General features: G+C 41.4%; 1 protein-coding gene and 1 pseudogene across 2 annotated transcripts in view; one reads left to right on the top strand and one right to left on the bottom strand.

The window, feature by feature from the left end:
• The window catches only part of CRADD (CASP2 and RIPK1 domain containing adaptor with death domain), a 193832-nt gene that overhangs the window by 130809 nt on the left and 40191 nt on the right, over positions 1–22832 (top strand). The window lies entirely within an intron of this gene.
• On the bottom strand, positions 16632–17195 carry LOC129655280 (chromobox protein homolog 3-like; annotated as a pseudogene).

The raw sequence follows: 22832 nt of genomic DNA, 5'->3' as shown, positions 1-22832 counted from the left end.
CAGTTCAAGGGACTCTCAAGAGTTGTCTTCAGCACCAATTCGAAAGAATCAATTCTTCATCACTCAGCCTTGCTAATGGTCCAACTCTCACACCTGTACATGACTACTGGAAAACCCATAGCTTTGACTATACAGACCTTTGTCAGCAAAGTGATATCTCTGCTTTTTAATATACTATCTAGGTTTGTCATAGCTTTTATTTCAAGGAGCAAACATCTTTTAATTTCACGGCTGCAGTCACCATCCACAGGGATTTTGGAGCCCAGGGAAAGAAAGTCTGTCACTGTTTCCATTGTTTCCCCATCTATATGCCATGAAGTGATGGGAGTAGATGCCATGATCTTAGTTTTTTGAATGTTGAGTACATTGTTTCAAAAGAAAGAAAAGAAACCATGAAAATAATGCTAATGAATTTTTCATTTCAAGGCCAGCTTCCAGAAAATGCTCTATGGTGGCCCAGACTGTTTGAATTTTTTCACGTAGCTTTGTTCCTCTAAGTGTTCAGTAATTAGATATTTTGATAAGAACTTTCTTTCAAGAATAGAGATACTTCTGAGACTCAAGGTGTTAGTAATCATATACAAGTAATTGTAAATTCTTAAGAAAGCATTTTGCTCCTCACAACTAGCTGGGGTAGAGAAAGAATTCATTTTTGAAGAAGATTCTATTCTGAGATATACTAGGGGCTTCCCAGATGGCTCAGTGGTAAAGAACCTGCCTGCCAATTCAGGAGACGTGAGACATGGGTTCAATCCCTGGGTAGGAAAGATCCCCTGGAGGAGGACATGGCAACCCACGCCAGGATTCTTGCCGGGAGGATCCCATGGACAGAGGAGCATGGCGGGCTACGACCATAGGGTCCATGGCATCGCAAAGAGTCAGACATGACTGAAGCGAGTGAGCACGCAGGTATACTCTGTGGGAGAACTGCCGTGGTAAGCATTACAGTAAGACTGTGGACAAAATAAGGGTATGGGGTCTTAGAAAGCAGGAGTTCAAAAGCAGGACAGGCTTGCAGAAAGGTGATGAGAGGCGGCTGAAGAAGCTCTTAAACCTATTTTATAGTGTTCTTTAAGGCAGGCCTAGCATTCATGAAAGAATTCATTCATATCTTCTCAGTGCTTTCTGCACCAGGGTTCCAAGATCCCAAATCCAGGCCAGTACTCCTCTTGGTGAATATAAGTTATCTCGCCTATATTACTATTACTATAGGTGAGATAACTTCTTTGCTTTGTCCTTGCTGAAGTGTTTCAAAGAAAGTCCTAGATAACATGACATTTCTCTCTTAAATACTTCAGAATTCATCTATAAAAAATAAAAAAAAATTTTGTATATAACATATTAATCTTATGTAAGAATAATGACGTAACGATATTGTAATATGTATGCTGTAACACCTGGGATTCTAGTTGGGTTTATTATTTATTAAATAGGTTTGGGCATAAAGCTAGCTTCTGTTTATGCTCTTATCTCTACCACTTAAGTCTATTTCAAGCTATAATTTAGTAATTTTCAGTGTTCTTAGAACCCTAGTGTCACAAACTATAATATTAATAGTAGCAATTGTTTTTGTAATGGGTATAGTATTTTTTATGGAAAAACATAGAACTTAATATGTTCCAGTTACTGTTCCATTTATGGATATTCACTTATTTAAAGATATGAGGCATCTACTACTATTATTCCCATTTTACAGATGATGAAACTGAGAAACAGAAAAGTTAAGTAACTTAGTTTTCCAAGGTCACACAGCTCTTAAGTAACAAAACCTTGATTTGAACATAGACTCTCTATATCCAGTTAGAGCTTATAATTGTTATACTGTCTCTACAGGATTGAGGTTTTCCACAGCTAAAATAAAATTATAAAATCCCCCTCAAGCCACAGAAAAAAATTAGCAATATATACAATTTCCTAGGTGTTAACTTTTTCTTCCTCAAATCTTTGTACCCTGGACCATAGTTAACCAATGAATGAACAAATTACTGTTAATGATACAAATATGTATCACTGCATATAAACAACCCACAGTAAACTAAATTGTTGCTGAAGTAATTTGGAGTCAAAAAGCAAAAATAGGAGAATTGTAAGCACAAGTAACTCAAAACATGCATGGGTGATTAGGCATTATTCCTCCAATTTACAGAAATTCCCACCATCTGTAAATGTTCTGCCACAGTGCCAGACGTTGTATGACAGTCAGACTGCTTATTAGCATAATTTTGAATGAGAGTCATTTGCAAACTCTAGTAATGTACTAATTTTAGTAAACCTAAATAACTCACTTAATAAGTTATACTATTTATTCATGTACAAGAACAAAATAAAGACCATGAACTTGGATTTTTTCTTCCCCCATCCATAAGAGCTGAGGAAAGAACTTGGGTGTGCCCAGCTTGCTGCTTACCTGGAAGCCCCTCATGGCCCACCTGCAGACTGTGGGCCATAGTTTGAGAATCCCTGCTTTAAAGGAAAAATAACTTTTATACCTTTTATTGAAGTTACTCTGTTAGTGTAGTGGAGTTTGAATTTTTTCAGTGATAGCATTGTTTAATCGGGCTTTCTGTTTTCCTTCTTCATAACAGTATTTCTCACTTAAAATAAAAATCAGCTTTCCTTGAAATAATGTCTGGGCTTTTCTTCAAAAAAGCCCTCTGGATAGAGAATTGGGAATGAGCTGGGGGTAGGGGCGGCAGATAAAGTATGATGGGGAGGAGAGAGCTGTCAAAGCCGGATAATATGGGGCATTCATCCACTGTTCTGTTTTTCTATGTCTTAGAAAACAAAAGCTAACAACAACAACAACAAAAAACTCTTCCTCAACCCCCACCCTACCTACTACGTTTCTCTGGTCTCCTTTGTAACAGAGCTTCTAGAAGGAGCTCTCCATATAACCCCTTTCTCTTTCTGCATCCTCCACTCTTGTCACTTGGGTCAGTTTCCATCCCTCCAGTCCACAGGTACCTCTGTTAAGGTACCTCTGATCTCCATCTTGCCATATATGGTGGTTAATTCTTTTTTTTTTTTTTTACATTACTTGACTTTCAGCAATATTTGAAATCACAGGTCACTTTTTCCTTCTTGGAATATTTTCTTGTCTTGGCTGATGTCAACTCATACCTCTTGTTTCTGCACCTCCTTGATTGTTCCTCCACCTCTTGACCTCTGGCTATTGGAAAGCCTCCTGGGACTTCTCCATCCTCTTTCTCTGGGCAGTCTCAGTGGGTCTTATTGCTTTACCTACTTTCTGTTTACTAACATCTCTGTAACCCTGACTTCCAGACTTAAAGTCTGAGAGGCAGCTCACATTTTATATATTGAGATCAGAACTCTTCATCTTACTCCTCCTTTCACCATCAGGCCTGGCCCTCCCCATTATCCACATCTCAGTAAATAACCCCATTATACACCCAACTGCCTGAGCCCCACACCTGAGCACCATCCGTGATTGCTCTGTTCCCCTCATCTCCCACATCCAGTCTGTCGGGATCACCCTCTGAAATACCCCCATATTTACCCAGATCCATTATCTCCTCTCTGCTACCACCCTGTGCAAACCTCTGACATCTCTCACCGGACTTCCAGATGGCCTCCTTACCTGCCTGTCTGCTTCTGTGCTTGCACCCACAGTCTACCTGAGATAGCAGCTGGAGGGGCCTTTTAAAATAGAAATGTCACTCTCCTACTTAAAATCCTCCATTGCCTTCCTGTCACACTTAGAAGAAAATCCAAACTCCTTTATCCCGTGGCTCCTGCCTATGTCTGCCCCTTATCCTTCATTGCTCTCCCATGGCTCATCACTTCCATCAGATCAGATATTTCTAATCTTCAGATATTTTAAATGGGGGTCCTGCCTCAAGTCTTTGCAGTTCTCTCGCTGGTATGCTGCTAAGTCACTTCAGTCATGTCCGACTCTGTGCGACCCCATAGACGGCAGCCCACCAGGCTCCCCTGTCCCTGGGATTCTCCAGGCAAAAACACTGGAGTGGGTTGCCATTTCCTTCTCCAATGCGTGAAAGTGAAAAGTGAAAGTGAAGTCGCTCAGTTGTGTCCGACCCTTAGCAACCCCATGGACTGCAGCCCACCAGGCTCCTCCATCCCTGGGATTTTTCAGGCAGGAGTACTGGAGTGGGTTGCCATTGCCTTCTCCGCTCACTGGTATACAGGCCATTATATAAGACTGACTTCCTCTTGTTACTTAGGCCTTAGCTCAAGTCCCCTCCCCTGGGAGGGTTTCCCTGACCACACTACTTAAAGCATCTGACCCTAGATCACACTCTAGCCCAAAGCCTGTTTTCTTTGAATTTATATATTAATAAAACATGCATATGTATTTGTGTATTTGCATACTTACTTTTGCCCCTAAGCTATGAACCCCAGAGAGCAGGTTCTGTCTTGTTCAGTACTGGATCTCTGGTACCTAGAACAGTATCTGGAACATACAGAGGCATACTTATTGCATGAATAAACAAACAAATGACTTTAGTTTCTGATTCCCCATCAAAGATCTTGGCTTTCAAGGGCCAATTTAAGCAACCTTATCCTTATTTCTTCCCCCACCCTCCATCGTCTGCTCATCTGGATGCTGTGCTTATGTACTGGGTAAACCTTGTTCAACATTCTTAAATCATTAAAGAAATACTGTACTTTAGGATCTTTGTAATTTCAGATTCTCTCTGGGGTACCATATGGAAGGGTCTTGTCATGTTTCCCTATTTCTCAAAAAGACCCTTTCACGATTGCTTGCATCTCTTCTTCAGCAGAATTTGAACTTCACACCCTTCATTAGCAGGGCCAGGACCTTTCCTTCCTCTGAACCAAGAGCCACAGAGCTCACCAGCTCCATTCACTCTTTGATCTAAGACACACTTGTTTGTTTTCATCTTTTTCTGCCCATCCTTGTCAATTTGCTCCTCCTTTCCCTTCCCCTCTATGTTTCTCTTTCTGTAGAAAACAGCTCGTCAATTTCTAGTTTACTTAGATCAAATGCTTGAAAGGCCATTTCCCAGGCTTGTCTATATAACTAAAAGCTATGCTCACATTCTAATTTTAATATAACTGTGCAACCTTTTGTAAAATAACTAGAGCAGGGGTAAAGTTATGAATTTGACTCTCAGGTCTGAGTCAGAGATTTGAGCAAATTCTAGCCTTCTCTAAAGAGGGCGTAAGGAAACTCCTGATCAAAGTGGAATCCTTTCTCATGCCCTAGAGTAGGTCAAGATTTTAAGAATCTTCTGGATGGGGGATAAGTTGGAATCACCAAATTTTGTCTACTTATCTAATGAGTACAGTAATAGCCATTTCTGCTTGATAAAGTGGTTGGGAGGTTAAAGTTTTTTCTTTACGGAAAAATTTTAGGCTCTTTCTCAAAGAATTATAACTTAAGGAAAAACTTTATATAAAGGTAAGCCATTGAGTTGTTTTTTTTTTTTTTTCTGCTATAGCTAACAATTTTGTGCTTGACATTCTTTGCAGGGTATAAATAGAAGACTTGTTTTGTCAAGTGGTTCCTTATGAATTACTATATAAAAGTTATCTGAATAGTACTTACTCCTTATAAATGTTAAGTATTTACTATTAGATCAGTGAAAACATTTTAATGGGGCTAGACCTTTCCTTGTCAAGGTTGTAATTTTTCTCAGGAGTTTTTATTTGAAGCCCCTGTTTCCTTAGGCCCTAGGGTTAATGGGTCTCTTTGATGTGAGTAGTTTTCATTTTGCTAGTTCATATCCACCTCTGCCTCTATTAGAGTTCCAGCCCTTCGCAAACCTCTCTTCCACCCTTGAGCTTGCCCCGAGGGCATGTAACGTGCCCTGGTCCCACGTCTGCTTCTCGCACCAGCCACTGTCGCATCCCTCGGCACAGCTGCTGCTTCCACCAGGATCAGCCCCTCCTGTCCAATATAAAATTTAGCTCGGAAGCTAGGGAAAATGGAAATGCGATCATCTGAACATCTGGCAGGTCAGATTGCTTTATGAAGGAAGTGACCTTGAAGAAAACACCTTGATGAGTGCTTGAGGAAGAGTAAGAGGCCCCAAAGGCCTGCATTTTGGCAGAGCTTCTCTATGAGAGTCCAGGGGAAGCATTTACTGGTTGTTGAGAGAGTGAGTCGGGTATAGGCAAGAACAAAAGTGAGGGGAAGGTGGAGGAGGGACAGAGCACCAGCTCAGGGCAGGAGGTCGTGGGCAGGGCTGGGGGTGGGGAACGCACTGCCACTGTCCCGTGTGATCTCCCACGTTTCTGTGAGGTCTGTCCTCTGCCTGTGCCTGCCCAGCTTGGCATGGATTTCAGGGCTGAACTTGGGGATGCAGAGGTTCACAGAACAGTTGATGCAGTACAGGGTGGAGACAACACTGATCAGATCTGGAGCCCAGAAAGTAAAGGGAGCCTGGAGAATATAATCTCACCAAATGTTGAGAACTTTGGGATCCCAGAAGCTATAGAGTTCATGAAAGCTTGAGCTGATTTCCTGAAGGTCAGTGAGAGCCCTAGCTAACACCTGGGGTACATCCAGGTGAAAGTGAAGTCGCTCAGTTGTGTCCGACTCTTTGCAACCCCGTGGGCCGTAGCCCACCAGGCTCCTCCGTCCATGGGATTCCCCAGGCAAGAATACTGGAGTGGGTTGCCATTTCCTTCTCCAGGGGATCTTCCCGACCCAGGGATCAAACTTAGGTCTCCTCCATTGCAGACAGATGCTTTAACCTCTGAGCCCAACGTTGGCCAAAGAATTTTACCACTGCAGGTAGGTGGCTCATCTACTAATATTGGATTTTATGCATTTGGTGTGTTTGTATGTCTGTAATTCTATTAAAATTTTCTTTATTGCACAAAGAACATTATAACAATTCATAACTCTGTACCAAGAACAATATTAAATCAAAAGACAAGGGACACATTCAGCCAAATGTGTCTCGAATGTCTGGCAGAAAGGTCGTCAGGGTGGAGCTGTGTGAATAGAGAGCCCAAAGGAGGCAGTTCATGTCGCTCAGCAGTTCTCGGAGTCCACAGGCCCAGCACCCTGTGAATCAGCTGTTTTTGTTTTTGTTTTCCATTCTAGTAGTCGGAGAAGGCAATTGCACCCCACTCCAGTACTCTTGCCTGGAAAATCCCATGGACGGAGGAGCCTGGTAGGCTGCAGTTCATGGGGTCGCTAAGAGTCGGAGACGACTGAGCGACTTCACTTTCACTTTTCACTTTCATGCATTGGAGAAGGAAATGGCAACCCACTCCAGTGTTCTTGCCTGGAGAATCCCAGGGACAGGGGAGCCTGGTGGGCTGCCGTCTATGGGGTCGCACAGAGTCAGACCTGACTGAAGCGACTTAGCATAGCATAGCATTCTAGTAGCATCTTTTAGACTTTGGGTAATTTATTCCAAGAATCAGTAAGGTTTTGTGCAAGACCGGAAACAGTTTTTTCCTGCATCGTGTGAGCCTCAGTTGCAGGCTCACCTCCTTTATTAGTCTCATCAAGCTTCCTTGCAATTCCTCATCTATGCTTCTTTCTCATCCCTGATCAGATAGCACTTTGTTCACTTCTTGGTTTCTACATTCAGCGCATTATTTGTAATTGGTTGTGTGTATCTGTTTTCTGGGAAGTTATACTTATCTTGAAGGCAGGAAGCTGTATCTTGTCTGTGTTTTGTGATTCCCTGGAAATGTCTGCTGAATAAATGTCTTGGGAGACATAAGTAAAGGTATACTAGAAGTGTTTTCATTCCCTCTTCACCCTGGAGTGAAGGGTAAGTGAAGAGGTATAGTGAGAAATAAGATTGATGAAGTAAAATAAGAGCTGTGTCAGTCACTGTTCTAAGCATTTTATATATATTCATTCATTCCTTATAACGATCCTATGAGATGGCAGTTATCATCCTTCCCCATTGTATAGGGGTGGAAACGGAGACACAGAGAGATCAAGTGACTTGCTCAAGGTCACACAGCTAGTAGGTAGTGGTTGGGATCTGAACTCCACAGTCTGGACTCTGAACCGTTGTTCCTTCTCTCTAAGGTTGGAAGAGACTGTGAGAGCTCAGGTCCCCAGCATGCGCTAGCCAGCAGGTCACAGCTGTTGCTATTACTGTACTATTACTAAAGAGCTGAACTGAACCACGTGGCTGACTCCTTGTGCAAACCCTTCCCCGACTTAACACTGGGATAGTGAGGACACATGAGGCCTAGGACAGCAAGCTGAAGAATGCTGAGGAATTGCTCTCTGTGGTCCTGGGAATGCCAGCCAGCAGCCCACCCGAGGTCTTGTAATCTGGGTGTGTAGCCACAGGCGCCCAGCCCTCTGCCAGCCTGCAGAAGAGAAGGGGACTCCAGGAACAGAGTTCTGAGAGCGTAGGTGGGGCCAGGGCCAGAGATGCCGAGGGGCATGTGCTCCCACCTGTCTGTTTTGGTTTCCTTATCTTAAAATGAACGACTTGGAACTCTATTATTCTTTCTCAACTTGAGGTTTGAGGACCCAGGGAATCCAAAAGTTCTATATGAACTAGCTATTTTTATTTGAGTTCAGTTCAGTCGCTCAGTGGTGTCCGACTCTTTGTGACCCCATGAACCGCAGCACACCAGGCCTCCCTGTCCATCACCAACTCCCGGAGTCCACCCAAGCCCATGACCATTGAGTCGGTGATGCCATCCAACCATCTCATCCTCTGTTGTCCACTTCTCCTCCTGCCCTCAACCTTTCCCAGCATCAGGGTCTTTACCAATGTGTCAGCTCTTCGCATCAGGTGGCCAAAGTATTGGAGTTTCAGCTTCAACATCAGTCCTTCCAGTGAACACTCAGGACTGGTCTCCTTTAGGATGGACTAAAAGATTGTGCTGTCTGCTCAGTCGCATCCGACTCTTTGTGACGCCATGGATGGTCGCCCACCAGGCTCCTCTGTCCGTGGGATTTCCCAGGCAAGAACACTGGAGTGGGTTGCCATTTCCTCCTCCAAGGGGGATCTTCATGACCCAGGGATCAAAACCTCATCTCTTGGGTCTCCTGCATTGGCAGGCGGATTCTTTACCACTAGGGCCACCTGGGAAGCCAAATTTAACCGTATTTGGGATCATCTGCTAAGGGACTCCTGCCTCTTGATTTGGGTTTCTTAAGTTGTGTTTGTTACGGTGACTGTGCTGGGTGTGTAAAGCAGGCAGATCCAGGCTTTTTGAAATTTATTTTACATCTTAACCCAGCACACACATCCATGTGAACATAAACACAACAAAACATTTCCTAAAGTGTCGTTTACCTTTTTACAAAGGAAGTACCCATTGTTCCTCTCCCTTCCCCAGCTAGTCACGACCTACAGTCTTCAGTTAGAAAGACTACGGGATTCAACAGCAAGCATGTCCAGGCTGCTGTTTTTTTTTTTTTTGAAGTGGAAAATTTCCACTGAAAGATGTTTACTAGAATAAATCTTCAGTTTTTTAACTGATTTCAGAGATTTCAGTTACTTAAGAAACTGAGTCATTGACTTGAGGTTATGAGAACAAAGCTAAGGTATGAAGTAATGACTGTTTTGTTCTTGATCACTGAGGAAAATACACAGGCAGTTTAATCTGTTTATGTCTGTGAATCAGAATTACAGTCGACTCTTGAACTGTGCAGGTCCACGGATGCGTGGATTTTTTTCAATAAATACGTGAGGTACATCACGTATTTATTGGTTGTGGTTGATCGAATCTGCAGATGTGGAACCACTGATGGGAAACCAGATGCAGAGGGGCGAGGGCTAACTATTCAGTTATATGCAGATTTTCGACTGCTTGGAAATCAGGGCTCTTAATCCCCCACCTTGTTCAAGAGTCAACTGTACTCACCCCCCCAAAAAAAAACTAAATCAGAATCTGTTTGCTGTACAGAGTTTTGTAGCAGAGATTAGTAAACTGTTACATCAGAACAACCGGGCCCCAGTACCCGGTGCTTTGTGAGGAGATGCAGTGCAAGGATGGATCCTGTCTCTGAATGTACCAGCTTACCTCAAGTCATGAGCACAAAATATGGTCACCAGTGGATAGTGGGGTTTTGTTTTTTTTCCTGTTAAACTTGATTTTTTAATGTTATATATTTTGGAATACATTAAGGTAGATGTCTCATTTATCTTCTACATTTTTTCACATTTGGGTAATTTTATTCTTGTGGTGGTGGTGAATATGGTCTTCCATTTTCTATAAACTAGTAGTTGGATCTAGAGGTTTGATTAAACTCAGGCTAAATAGTTCAGGCAGGGACTCTTCATTGGTGGTGCTGTGCGTTCTCAAATATATCTCGTCAGTGGGGAAGCATAATGCTAGGCAGTCTTGTTGGTGATGCAGGGAGGAAGCCCACCTCTCCAACCTGTTCACCTGCCCAGTGCCATTTGTGAGCAAGAGAGAAAATAGCTACTGTATTTGCACCTACCTGGTGGCTCAGATGGTAAAGCATCTGCCTGCAATTTTGGGAGACCCGGGTTCGATCCCTGGGTCAGGAAGATCCTCTGGAGAAGGAAATGGCAACCCACTCCAGTACTCTTGCCTGGAAAATTCCATGGATGGAGGAGCCTGTTGGGCTACAGTGCATGGGGTTGCAAAGAGTTGGACACGACTGAGGGACTTCACTTAACAAGTATGGGGCTGCTCGGGTAGCACAGTGGTAAAGAATCTACCTGCCAATGCAGGAGACACAAGTTTGATTCCTGGGTCAGGAAGATCCCCTGGAGGAGGGCATGGCAACCCACTCCAGTATTCTTGCCTGGAAAATTCCATGGACAGAGGATCCTGGCGGGCTACAGTCCATGGGTTTGCAAACAGTCAGACACAACTGAGCACACATACACATATAACAAATACACTTTCCCTTAAAGTCATTCCACATCTACCTTTTGGCATGAAGCATCTAAAACCATCCAAAAACTGTAAGTGCCTGCCTTGCCAATAAGCTGTTAGCAAGTCTTAACTCAGGAGATCTGTCTCTCCTGGCATTCTGAGAAGCAGAAGTCTCAGATTACTTCCAGCTGAAGTGGAAAATAAACCAAACAAAATAGAAACTCATAGGCCAAATGATGACCCTACCACCCCCAAAGTTGTACCCGTCTTAATCTCCAGGACCTGGGAATATGTTACCTTATATGGCAAAAGAGACTCTTCAGATGTGATTAAGTGTACTGATTTTGAGATGAAGGGATTATCCTGGATTATCTAGATGGATCCATTCTAATCACATGAAGAAAAGGAAGGCAGAAGAGTGGGTCAGAGAGATGTGACATGAGGATTTGGCCCATTTTGAAGATGAGGGGAAGGGGCCATGAGCCAAAGATTTCAGGATGTCTTTAGAAGCTGGAGAAGGCAAGGAAGCATAATCCTTCCTAGTGCTTCCAAAAAGGAACACAGCCTTGCTGATGCCTTGATTTTAGCTGGTGAGATCCACATCAGACTTCTGCCCTACATAGCTGTAAGATTAAATTGCTAGGTTTGTAGTCATTTGCTGTGGTAGCAATAGAAGACTAATAATACCATTTCACAAGAAACAAACTTTTATCTATCTGTCCATCTCTGTACAGCACGTACCTTTAAAGGTCTTTACTGCCTGGTATCGATCTCTGGAAGCTTGGGTGCTTGATTAACTGCATTTTCACAAGATTGACGTTAATGAGCATGTTCCTTGGCGGCTGAAATATATCCAGGCTGTTAAAATGATGTCAGACAGTCAAGAGCAAATGTAAATATTTAGTCTTCACAGGTGTTATTGCAAACATCTCCATATTGGAATTGCAGAGCCAGGTGTAGACCAGAAACATCTGAGAGGAACTTTTCGGTTTTCAGCCCATGTCTGGCAAGTGTTGACACAGCCAGACCATGTGAGATCTGGCTGGAACTAAGGAAGTCCCCATGGCTCTGGAGAACAATGAAATGTGGCCCTGGATGTCTGCTGGAGTCATGGGGCATTCATCAGGATGAGCTGCTGAATGTAGTGGTCAGGCCCTTGGGCAAGCCACACAATTGAGATTCTGTTTCCTTCTAAATCACCCCCTCCCCCACCTGCTGTTGAAATGTGGCTAGCTGCTTCATCTCTCTGTTAGGGTGTCACCCTTCTAATTCACACCAAGCAAAACAGTTGGAAAATAAAACCTCATGGCCAGGAAGAGGGGAGGAGGAGGGGAGTAAACACATAACTGGAACCAAAAGCTGAAAGATTAATAGATTCAGATCGCATCTTAGTTTGTCCCTAGACCCTGTCTTTGAGCTTGCACTGATTTCCCTGATCCTTAACTTCCCAGAACTCTAAAAGTTGCTTATTAAGCACCTATCACACAAAGGTGGTGAGAACTAATAAATAGTAGTCATGGATGGTGAGTTAGCCAAGTGTAATGACTATTGCTTTTAAGGTTTCCCAGAATATATATTCAAGTTACTTTTGTTTTAAGGACTATGATGAGTTCAATAAGTCATTTCTGAGTAGGGTACCAGTTATCTTTATGTCTTAAATATTCTTAAAGCTATAGTAATTTCCTTGTTGTAGCTGTAATTCATTTCCTCTGGTGGTTTTGAAACTAATAAGGTGTCCTCGACCCTCTGATGAGCTACTTCTGCTTCTCTTCTGCTGTCTCACCCCTTCACACCTTAGCTGTTTTTGCTGAGAAATGCTGTGAATATAAAGCATACAGTAATTGCTTTATTTTAGTGTTTTGACGTGTAGTGTTTATAAGAGATCAGGGTGAGACTTTCGGGTTGCTAACACTTTCACCATAGAGACCAGATTATTTTTCAAATAGTGGTGAGTGACTGAAGATAGTCATCTGACACTCTCTCCCATCCTAAATGAAATGTAAAATAAATATTTTGCTTAAGTGCTGGGAGTCAGGGAAAGGTGCTGTCTATGTGTCCAAAACCAGAAGGAGTTTTTTTACTAGATGTAGTCTTGCTGGTTCTGGAAAATTCGTTTTCAACTCAACTTTACAAAACAGAAGCATTGTCTTGAGAGAAGTAAATGTAGGTCCATGGTCTTCAAACTTTTGCTGGATGCCTCATAAAAGGATTTTTTTTTTTAAACCATGTACTTCCTTGCATTTTTAACTTGATATCTAAATGTTTTCATCATTTTTTTTAATAGGAGGTAGAAAACATTACACATTTCATAAGTTGAAGGAAGGTGAACATTGATCTTATATGAAATTAATTGTTGTTAGACATGATTTGGTAAAATAGGTTTTAATTTTAAAACCTATTTTAAACCTCACTGAATTTTAAACCTCACTGAATACCGTATTACATCTGTAAAGAAATCAATTAAAAACAAAACTTATATGTAGACTTTGTTCAGAAGATCTGAGGAAATCTAGAGGTTTCAGATTTTTTTTTTTAATTGCAGTTACTTTAAAAATAATCCACATCAGTAATTTGTTACCTTTCTGAATTCAGAACTTCCTAGCCTGTCCAAGCTCACCTTTTCAGACCTGTTTACAGGACAGGGGGAGACAGAAAAGCCCAAGGCCTCCCCAGACCAATATTTGGAGTCATGTAGGGCAGCACACCTTAGGGAGACTCGAGATACTTGAACAGTATGACTTTTTTTTCCCCCTGTAGAGTAGGAGAAAGAGTATTGCTTATGCTGGAAATCTCTCAGGCAGTTTTAGGAAAAACAAAAGTGCAAGTGCAAGTTGAGGATATAGAAATTCATTTTGTAAAACTGTGCCTTAGAAGGTCCATTTAAAGACTTTGAAAACTGCTGGAATAGAAACTTCTGGGTGAGATCATGGCCCTGATAGATGCCTTGCAGCCTTGTCTGTTTCTGTTTTGTTTGTATCCTTTTTTTTTTTTTAGATTCCACATAGAAGTGATACAGCACGGTATTTGTCTTTCTCTGTCTGACTTACCTCATTTAGTATGATAATCTCTAGCTCCATCCATGTTGCTGCAAATGGCAAAATTTCATTTTCTTTTTATGACTGGTTAGTATTCCATTGTATGTTTATATCTTCCCTGGTAGCTCAGCTGGTAAAGAATACACCTGCAATGCAAGAGACCCCGGTTCGATTCCCGGGTCTGGAAGATCCCCTGGAGGAGGGAACGGCTACCCATTCCAGTACTCTGGCCTGGAGAATTCCACAGACTAGAGAGTCAGTCCATGGGTTCGCAAAGAGTCGGACACGACGGAGCAACTTTCACTGTCACTTCGTATATATATTACACATACATATGTATGTATACACACATATATATGTATATATAGCACATCTTCTTTATTTATACATATGTTGATGGGCACTTAGGTTGCTTCCATGTCTTGGCTATTGTAAATAGTGCTGCTGTAAACACTAGGGTACATGTATCTTTTCGAATTAGAGTTGGACCATGTGCTAACTCTACTTTTAGTTTGTTAAGGACTGTCCATACTGTTCTCCATAGTGGCTGCACCAATTGACATTCCCACCAACAGTGTTAAGTTTCTCCACATCCTCTCCAGCATTTGTTACCTGTAGACTCGATGGTGGCTGCATTTTCTAACTATAAAAAAATGTTCATCACTTAATAGAACCAGCCCTGCAGGAAAATGCACCATGTTTATCCTGTTGCCTTGCATACTGCTTGTGCCCCAGGAAGTGGTTCTGCCTCAGTTGAAGGAACATGGATCTACTGGAAACCACACTGGGTCAGGGATGGAGATCTTTGAGCACTTAATCCCATCTTTGCATAAATGAGCTATGTGATCTTGGGGAAATCATTTAAAGCAGGCCATCTCCATTTTCCTTTATCGTAATTGGAGGGACGTGAGCAATCAGACTAGATAATCAGAGTCCCTTCCTTCTGTCATTGTGTAATGACAGAATCTGGAATGCCAGAGCCCTCACTCTGCAGGGCTTGAGTGGTTGCATTTTAAACTGTAAGGTCTAGTTTGTACAACTTACTGTCCTTATCTCTTTACCACTTCATAATCACAGTAAATAGTTTTCATTGTTGAATAAATAAATAATGAGTGAGCCTCTCGGCATAGCTGGTTTTCACATTCCTTCTCCCCTTTTCTATCTAGAGAGTAGTATGAATTAAATCCATAGTCCTCCCTTGGCAAATAAAGACATGGACATAAAATTTCCATGAGTTTAGCCTGCTTTCATATCCAACAGTCTCGTCTCTTTTGCTCAACCTGTGTCTTCCCTGATTGAAATCTCGCCATACTACAAGTGGCAGCCAAAGAAATATTCTGCCAACAGCTGAAAAGTTATACACCTTCTTAATAATTTTTTATTTTTATTTTTTAATGGAATATAAAACTATTTATTGACCACTGTTCACCAGTATTTACAATAAAGTAAACACTATACAGTTGAATAACATTCTGCTTGAAGAAAGTGAAAGTGAAGTCGCTCAGTCGTGTGGGACTCTTTGTGACCCCATGGACTGTAGCCTATCAGGCTCCTCCGTCCATGGGATTTTCCAGGCAAGAGTGCTGGAGTGGATTGCCATTTGCTTCTCCAGGGGATCTTCCCGAGCCAGGAATCGAACCCGGGTGTCCTGCCTTGCAGGCAGATGCTTTACCATCTGAGCCATCACGCTGATTACTACAAAGTTACTGTTTTTCTTGGCTTCTGCTGAACTAGTCACCCAAAATACTGAGAAAATTGAACCTTCATGTAAGGAATGGATTGGAGTCAAGTCTGAAAAAACATGCAGGTCAAGCGTAGATTAGAAAAGTTTGTTCACTCATTTATTCCTGTAGATAGTAAATTGCCAATATTTTAAAACTATCTGATTAGGTTTCCATGAACAAATCTGAGACATCCCATGTATCATAGCCTTTCCGAAATATAGCACAGAGATTTCAAGTTCTTGTAAAACAATGGTTCACCAAAAGGAACCATCAAGTGTCCATTTAACTAAGTTTTGCTTTGCTATATTAAAACATACCAGAATTTTTCTACTTTTTTCATTTGGTTGGGAAGGCTGTTGATAGTGATAAAAATTTTCTTTCCAGAGTTTCTGCATATAAAACTGCATTTATATGCAGATATGAATGCAGATTCTGATAGGGATGCTTTAAAAATTACCCAATTTAAACTGCTTAATTTGTCTAATTAATTACAAAATTATTTAATTTGAAAGGTTAAGACTTAAATTTTCAATCTAAGTTGCAGTTATTTCTTACATTGCTCAAAATGATATAATTCCAGAACATGGGCTTATCCATGGTTATGAAAGGCTATTGTTTAAATATATTTACCAAAACAAAAACCACAACAAAAAATTAACTCCCAAACCATTTACATATGTCTTTTATGTATACACATACAAAAAACTTAGAATGGTCCTCAGGCGTATATGAGTTAAATGCAAATTTTAAATTCTGATTGAGTAATGACTATGGAGATTTCCTCCAACATTTAGAAGAACTGTTCTCTAATGCTGAAGAAATCATATACCATGGTATCAAATTCTTTCCTGCTGAAGGAAGCAACTATAGAAAGCTTTTATTTGTTCAAAGTAACCAGTGCTATAGATGGGAAAAAAAAAAAAAACAATGTAACTTCTCCAATACTACTACACAACAAACATATCAAACCTGATTTTCATTAGAATGTAGTTATTTCTTCACACTAAGAAATCAAAAAACCAAGATGCGCATTTTATATATATATATTTATATATATATATATATAAGGCAATGCAAACAATTATTGAGACTCATCTTCTGGACAAGAATGCCAAGTTAGTCTCTCTTTATAAAAAGCAATTACAATTTGAGGACACTTCATATTTGCCTCTTTTGCCAGCACCAAGTCCGCCTCATGGGAATCTTTCCATTTCATGAGGAACATTAATTCTCCAATGCTGTCTGTGGCACCAATTATTCGTTCTGGATCAAGACCTCTGGCAAAACCTCTTGGTTTATCAGCAGCATCTCTTTTCTTCTTTGATTTGCTATCATCAGATTCACTGTCAGACAAAGATTTTTTGTTCCATCTTTTTCTTTACCAGCTTTTTGAGAATTAAGAAATACTTCAGTTAACTCTGGACAATCTAAATTTTCTTCAGGTTCCCAAGTATTGTCTGCATCTGTAAACCCCTTCCACTTCAGGAAATACTCCGCCTTCCCGTTCACTACACGGCGGTCCAGTACTTTTTCTAATACAAATTCTTCAGGTTCTGCCTCTTTAACTCTTTTACTCTTTCCATTTTGTTTCTTACCCATTTTTTGCAATGTAGTTTTATTGGAGGCCATTTTTTATTGCACACTTGAAGAGCTATTATTCACGGCCTCTGAGTTGCTCTGGGTCCCGGGTCTGCAGCATTTCCTTAATAAAATTTTAAAGAGATGAGCATTAGCAGAGGGTGGTGCTTCTAGGCTCATCCAAATTACTCTTTATTTTTTTTTTCTTTTTTTTTTTAAATTTTATTTTATTTTTAAACTTTACATAACTGTATTAGTTTTGCCAAATATCAAAATGAATCCGCCACAGGTATACATGTGTTCCCCATCCTGAACCCTCCTCCCAAATTACTCTTTAAAGCACACTCCCTAAATTAACCAGATTGCATTAATATTATCCATGAGAGCAAGCATCACTCTTCTTCTTAAGCTATTTCTCCAAGCTGTACCAAATTGTGCTACCTCTAGAAGTAGGACATTCTGTGCCCTGTTTGAAGGCTGGTGTGACTGATGTAGTTGGAACTGCTGAAAGGAGGAGAGGGGAAGAGAAAGAATTGATACTCTTTAGGGAATTTCACTAGGCTCTTTGCAGTATCAGTATGGCTGATACGTGTGTTATTGTGTGAAAAATATTATCCTCCACCTTCTAGATGGTGGAATGGTCTCCATATCATGCTTAAAGGTCAGACTATGTAAGTAAGCCTAATAGTGAAGATAGGCTGACCATGGTGCCCACTTTCCCCAGCCATCCCTGCCTATCACTCCTCCCCAACACCTACACTGTACATTGTGATGATCAGTTACCTGAGGTGCTGGTGTATCTGGATTTCTGCCCTGCTTAAAAATTAGGAATACCTCATACAAAACTCCCTTGTCTTGAGCTGAAAATATAAAAACATTTTAAAGTCACTAAATCCCTTAGTTAACTTACAGGTATATTGGAAGGACAGATGCTGAAGCTCCAGTACTTTGGCCACCTGATGTGAAGGGCCGACTCATTAGAAAAGACCCTGATGCAGGGAAAGACTCTGATGCTGGGAAAGATTGAAGGTAAAAGGAGAAGGAGGAGGCAGAGGATGAGGTGGTTAAATAGTATCACCAACTCGATGGACATGATTTTGAACAAACTGTGGGAGATAGTGAAGGATGGGGGAGCCTGGTGTGCTGCAGTCCTTGAGGCTGCAGAGGCAGACACGACTGAGCGACTGAACAAGAACAACATGAGTCTATGATAGTCATCTTAAATTGTTTCTGGAAAAAAAAAAGAACTTACAAGTGGCAGCAAATGACTTTTCCCCCCAGCCCTCCATCCCAAAGCAGCTGGTATTCTCGATCTTTGAAAGAAGCCCTGAAATCAGAAACCTGATACTGAGGCATTTGGTTAGTATTTGTATTACTGAAAGTATGTGTGTGTGTGTGTTTAATGGAGTGTTACTGCAGTTTAATGTCTTTGTCATCAACTGGAGCTGTATTGTATTGAGATATTGAGGTGGGGCTGCTTCTAATACCTGCCTGTTCACAGGGCCTGTAAACCCTCCCCGGAGCTGTGGCAGAGGAGGAGGAGAGAATGATTCTAGGGGGAGAGTTATAAGGCTTGTGCAAGGATATTTTCCTGGTGTCTGGTTTTAAACTCAGGACAGGAACATTAACTCATAGAGTAAGGATTGGCAACACGCTCTCACACCGTTAAAGGACCCTGACTTGGCTGAGTGTTTGGCTCGCATAGTGCAAGATCGCTGCCTTTAAAGCCAGACCAACCCAAACTTGAATTCTGGCATTAGCCATTACTCTTTCGCATAACTTTGGGCTCTTGGAATCTCAGTTTTCTCATCTGACAGGTATAACATACATACACTGAGGGGTAGCTAAAAGATTAAGAAATAAGAAAGCAAAATAGAATAGCACTTTGCAAGACAGTTTGGCAATTTCTTAAAAAGATAAACATAATCTTACCACATGATCCAGAAGTCCTGCTCTGAGGGTCTGCCTAAATAGTTGAAAACTTATGTCCACATGAAAAGCTACACACAAATGTTTATAGTAGCTTTATTCATAATTGCCAAAATTGGAAGCAACCAAGATGCCCTTTGGTAATTGAATGGATAAACAAACCGGTACATCCATGTCATGGAATATCATTCAGCAATAAACTGGATTGAACTATCAAGTCATGAAAAGACTCGGAGGAGCTTTAAATGCTTATTACTCAGTGGAGGAAGGTAGTCTGAAAAGGATCCATACTGTATGATTCTAATCATATATGACATACTGGAAAAGGTAAAACTTTGGAGACTGTTAAAAGATTGCTGGTTGCCTGGAGTTTGGGCAGAGGGGCTGAGGAATGAATACAGGAAATAGAGAATTTTCAAAACAGTGAAACTAGCTTGTGTGAGGTAATGGTGGACACATGGCATATATGTTTATCAAAGCCCTTCGGATGTACAATACAAAGTGTGAACCCTAGTGTAAACTTTTTTTAAGATCAAACAAGACAATATATGTAAATTGGCTAACCTACTAATGAGTGCATGTTAAACTCTAATAAATGATAGATTTTATTTATACTTTTTATTCTTACTCTAATTTCTAATAATGTCATTTAGACATTGTTTGTGTTAGATATATCAGTTTTAATTAAAAGTGGTATTTAAAAATCTAGCTGTTTACCAAATGAGAATTAATTGTCCTTTATAACCATTTTCTCTTCTGCTGTCTGTCCTGTGCAAAGTGGATAACTTGTTTCCGGGTCCAAGGAAAGCAACCTGTGGCTCAGACTTGAGTTTTACTTCAGTCTGTGATTTACAGTTGGTGTAAAATTTGTGAGTGGAGTTTGTTAGTTATAATGTAATTGCAGTACAAGGCATCTTGAATTGATTTTTGTTGTATCCTGTATTGTTATGTAAAGTGCTAACTTTAATCAGGAATTGTTTCAATACAATCTCCTTACTTGTCCTGAATGCAGTTTCTCTTCTTTTGTATAAGCTTTTTTGTATGGTTCAAATTAGTGTGGGAAGAATAGTAGGCAGGAAATATAAATTTAAGCATGTTAAATCATGCTTAATGATTTAAGCATGACACATGTTAAATCATAAAAGAATTATATCACAAAGCATTAAAATGGTGCGTAGAGAACTTTTCCAACATCTGATAGAGTTGTGGGGATTGTATAAGAACAAACACCTATTCTGTAACTGGAGATCAAGTGTCAGAGTCCCTTTCCCTTTTTCACTGGATGCTAGGAATCTAACCTTGCAAAAATGTCCCGAGTGGCCAAGTCCCACAGAACTTGAATCCAGCGAGACACTGCAGAAGTTGTCGAGCAATGCAGTAGTCTTTGGGCTTTTACAAAGCAGCAACAGTTAAATGTGACTTTTATCTCCTTATGCACTTTTCTGTGCCTAAATGTGCTATCTCCTCCTGCATTCACGTCCACCGCATTAGAGAAATTGAAAAGACCAGTATTGTTGGTTTCTTTTGTCTCATCCCTATTACTGTTTTAGATTGAGGTCTCTGGTTTACCTACTGGGGTCTGTATGACATTATCTCAGAGCCGAAGGGGCCTCAGTGATGCAGATGCCAGGAACAAGGCGAACTTGCTGGCATGGTGTGGGCTTCTCTTGGGTTCTGTGGATATTGGGGAACCACTGGCCTGAGGAAGAAGTTGGAGCTGAGCTAGGGAAGGGGGCAGAATGAGCTTAGAGCTCCTCAGGAAAGGGGAAGAATATATGCTTGAGAAAAAAAAAAAGCTGTTTCTGGGGTATCTGAGAGCAGGTTAGAGTCTAAGGCAAGCTGGAAGCACCTTTTACCCAACTTGCTGAGGGTGTTGCGAAAAAAAAGGTTGATCTGGAGCCAGAGGATATTGCCTGCAGAGCACATGCTGAAATGGAGGGGCATGGACAGGTAGGGGGATGCAGGGGCAATAGCCAAGGTGATTGTCAGAGCCTGCTGCTCAGGCAGGGTTCCGCCACTGCCTGCCGATTCTCTGGTGGGGCAATGCCAGCCACGAAGCACAGACCAGACTTGGTGCTGGCTGTAGGCGTATTGTTTTCCCATAGCTGCTGTGGTTCAAACAGGATCTGGTGTCTTGTCATGAAAAGATTGTTCCCACTGAGCACAAACACTCTTCTGTGAGCAGGGCCAGCGGATCTTCTGAGGAACTAGATGGAGTCCCCATTCCAAGATGAGCAGTTAGCGGGTTGGGGGAGATGGAGAAAAGTGGACTTTACCTTCTGTTTGTGTAAGTTTTGAATGAACTGGGTAGAATCCACCTTCCCACCCCCACCCCCAAAGTAAGTGAGGTTCTAGTGGGGTTACCCAGCAGGACTGCAGTTTAACTTCTTTGAAGGATCTGAGGGAGAGATTTAATCCTAGAATCACACGTAAGCAGCCATGAAAGAAAACACTGCCATGGGAGACAGAGTGTTGTAACCACTGAGATTTCTACTGTGGTGTCCTAGAAACTTTTGAGTATGCAGAGGAAACAAGCCTGAAACACGGGCCTGGCAGCCTGGAGGCCTGGCCTCTCCAGCCCAGCCTGCCTCAGTGTCTCTGAGCCGCTTTTGTCCAGTGGGAATGTGGGCAAAAATGTCTCAGAGGACAAGCCTTTCTAATAGATTGAAACGTGACTGAACCAACAGTGATCAGCAACATAAATGTGAAACCTCAGCTCTTGATTCCCTTTGTTCTGTTGTAGCGTATATATGCAACTGTCTTAAAAATAGACCGTCTTTTCAAAACTTTACTGTATATGTGCTCTCACATCTTATTCAAATTATGCCCGTAATTAAAAAGTTTTGCCCGTGAGGGATTCTCTTCTGTGGTTGGCATCACACCCTGGGGTGCTTTTAGCATCCTGTGGGAGTGTACTTATTTTTTATTTTGTTTATGTGGCTGCATCAGGCCTTAGTTGCAGCAGCAAGATTTTTGTTGCAGTGCACGGGCTTCTCTTAGTGGCACACAGGCTTAGCTGTCCCACGGCACATGGGATATTAGTTCCCCAGCCAGGGATCGAATCCATGCCCCTGCATTGGAAGGTGGATTCTTAACCATTGGACCACCAGGGAGTCCATGGGAGTGTTTTCAGATGTCACAGTGATCAGGGGTGGGATGCTAGTGATATCTGATGGGCAGGGGCAGAGCTTCTGTGTAATACTCTGGACAGTTCTGCAGAGAGGAGAATGGTCCCACAACCCTCACGACTTCCATATGTTCTGCCAGGTTTTCAAAGAATCCAACTTTGTTTTACACATTAATGTATAGCAGTTTTCATGTTTAAAGATATACACAGAATTCTCCAGGAATATATATAAGCAGAGGTAAGATTGTACTCTGTTTTGCTCAGAGCTTTACGGAGTTATTCACCGTTTCAGAAAAATCATCTCACCATTAGCAAACACTGAAAGTGTTTGCGTCACCAGAACAGCACACCCGTGCCGTCTGCGTCGTACTGTCACACCCATGGTGATTCTGTAGGTGTGTGAATCTAAAGCTTCATTGCACTTCAGAGCAGTCATGTAGAGCATTTATATATTGAAATACATATTATTTTATAGAAGTTATGCTATTTTCATTTCTCCTTTGTATTACAGTTTGCACATTAATTTTAAAACGTGTATAGGTAGGTAGGTTACATTATTTTATATCAGATTAGCAAATAACAGAATTGTAAAATGTTGGATTGTAAAAATTGGATTGTAACTGATTGAATTGAAAACCACTGGACCAG

Source organism: Bubalus kerabau, chromosome 1 (assembly GCF_029407905.1).
Source record: "Bubalus kerabau isolate K-KA32 ecotype Philippines breed swamp buffalo chromosome 1, PCC_UOA_SB_1v2, whole genome shotgun sequence".
Lineage (NCBI taxonomy): Eukaryota > Metazoa > Chordata > Mammalia > Artiodactyla > Bovidae > Bubalus > Bubalus kerabau.
This window is presented reverse-complemented; position numbering and strand designations above follow the sequence as displayed.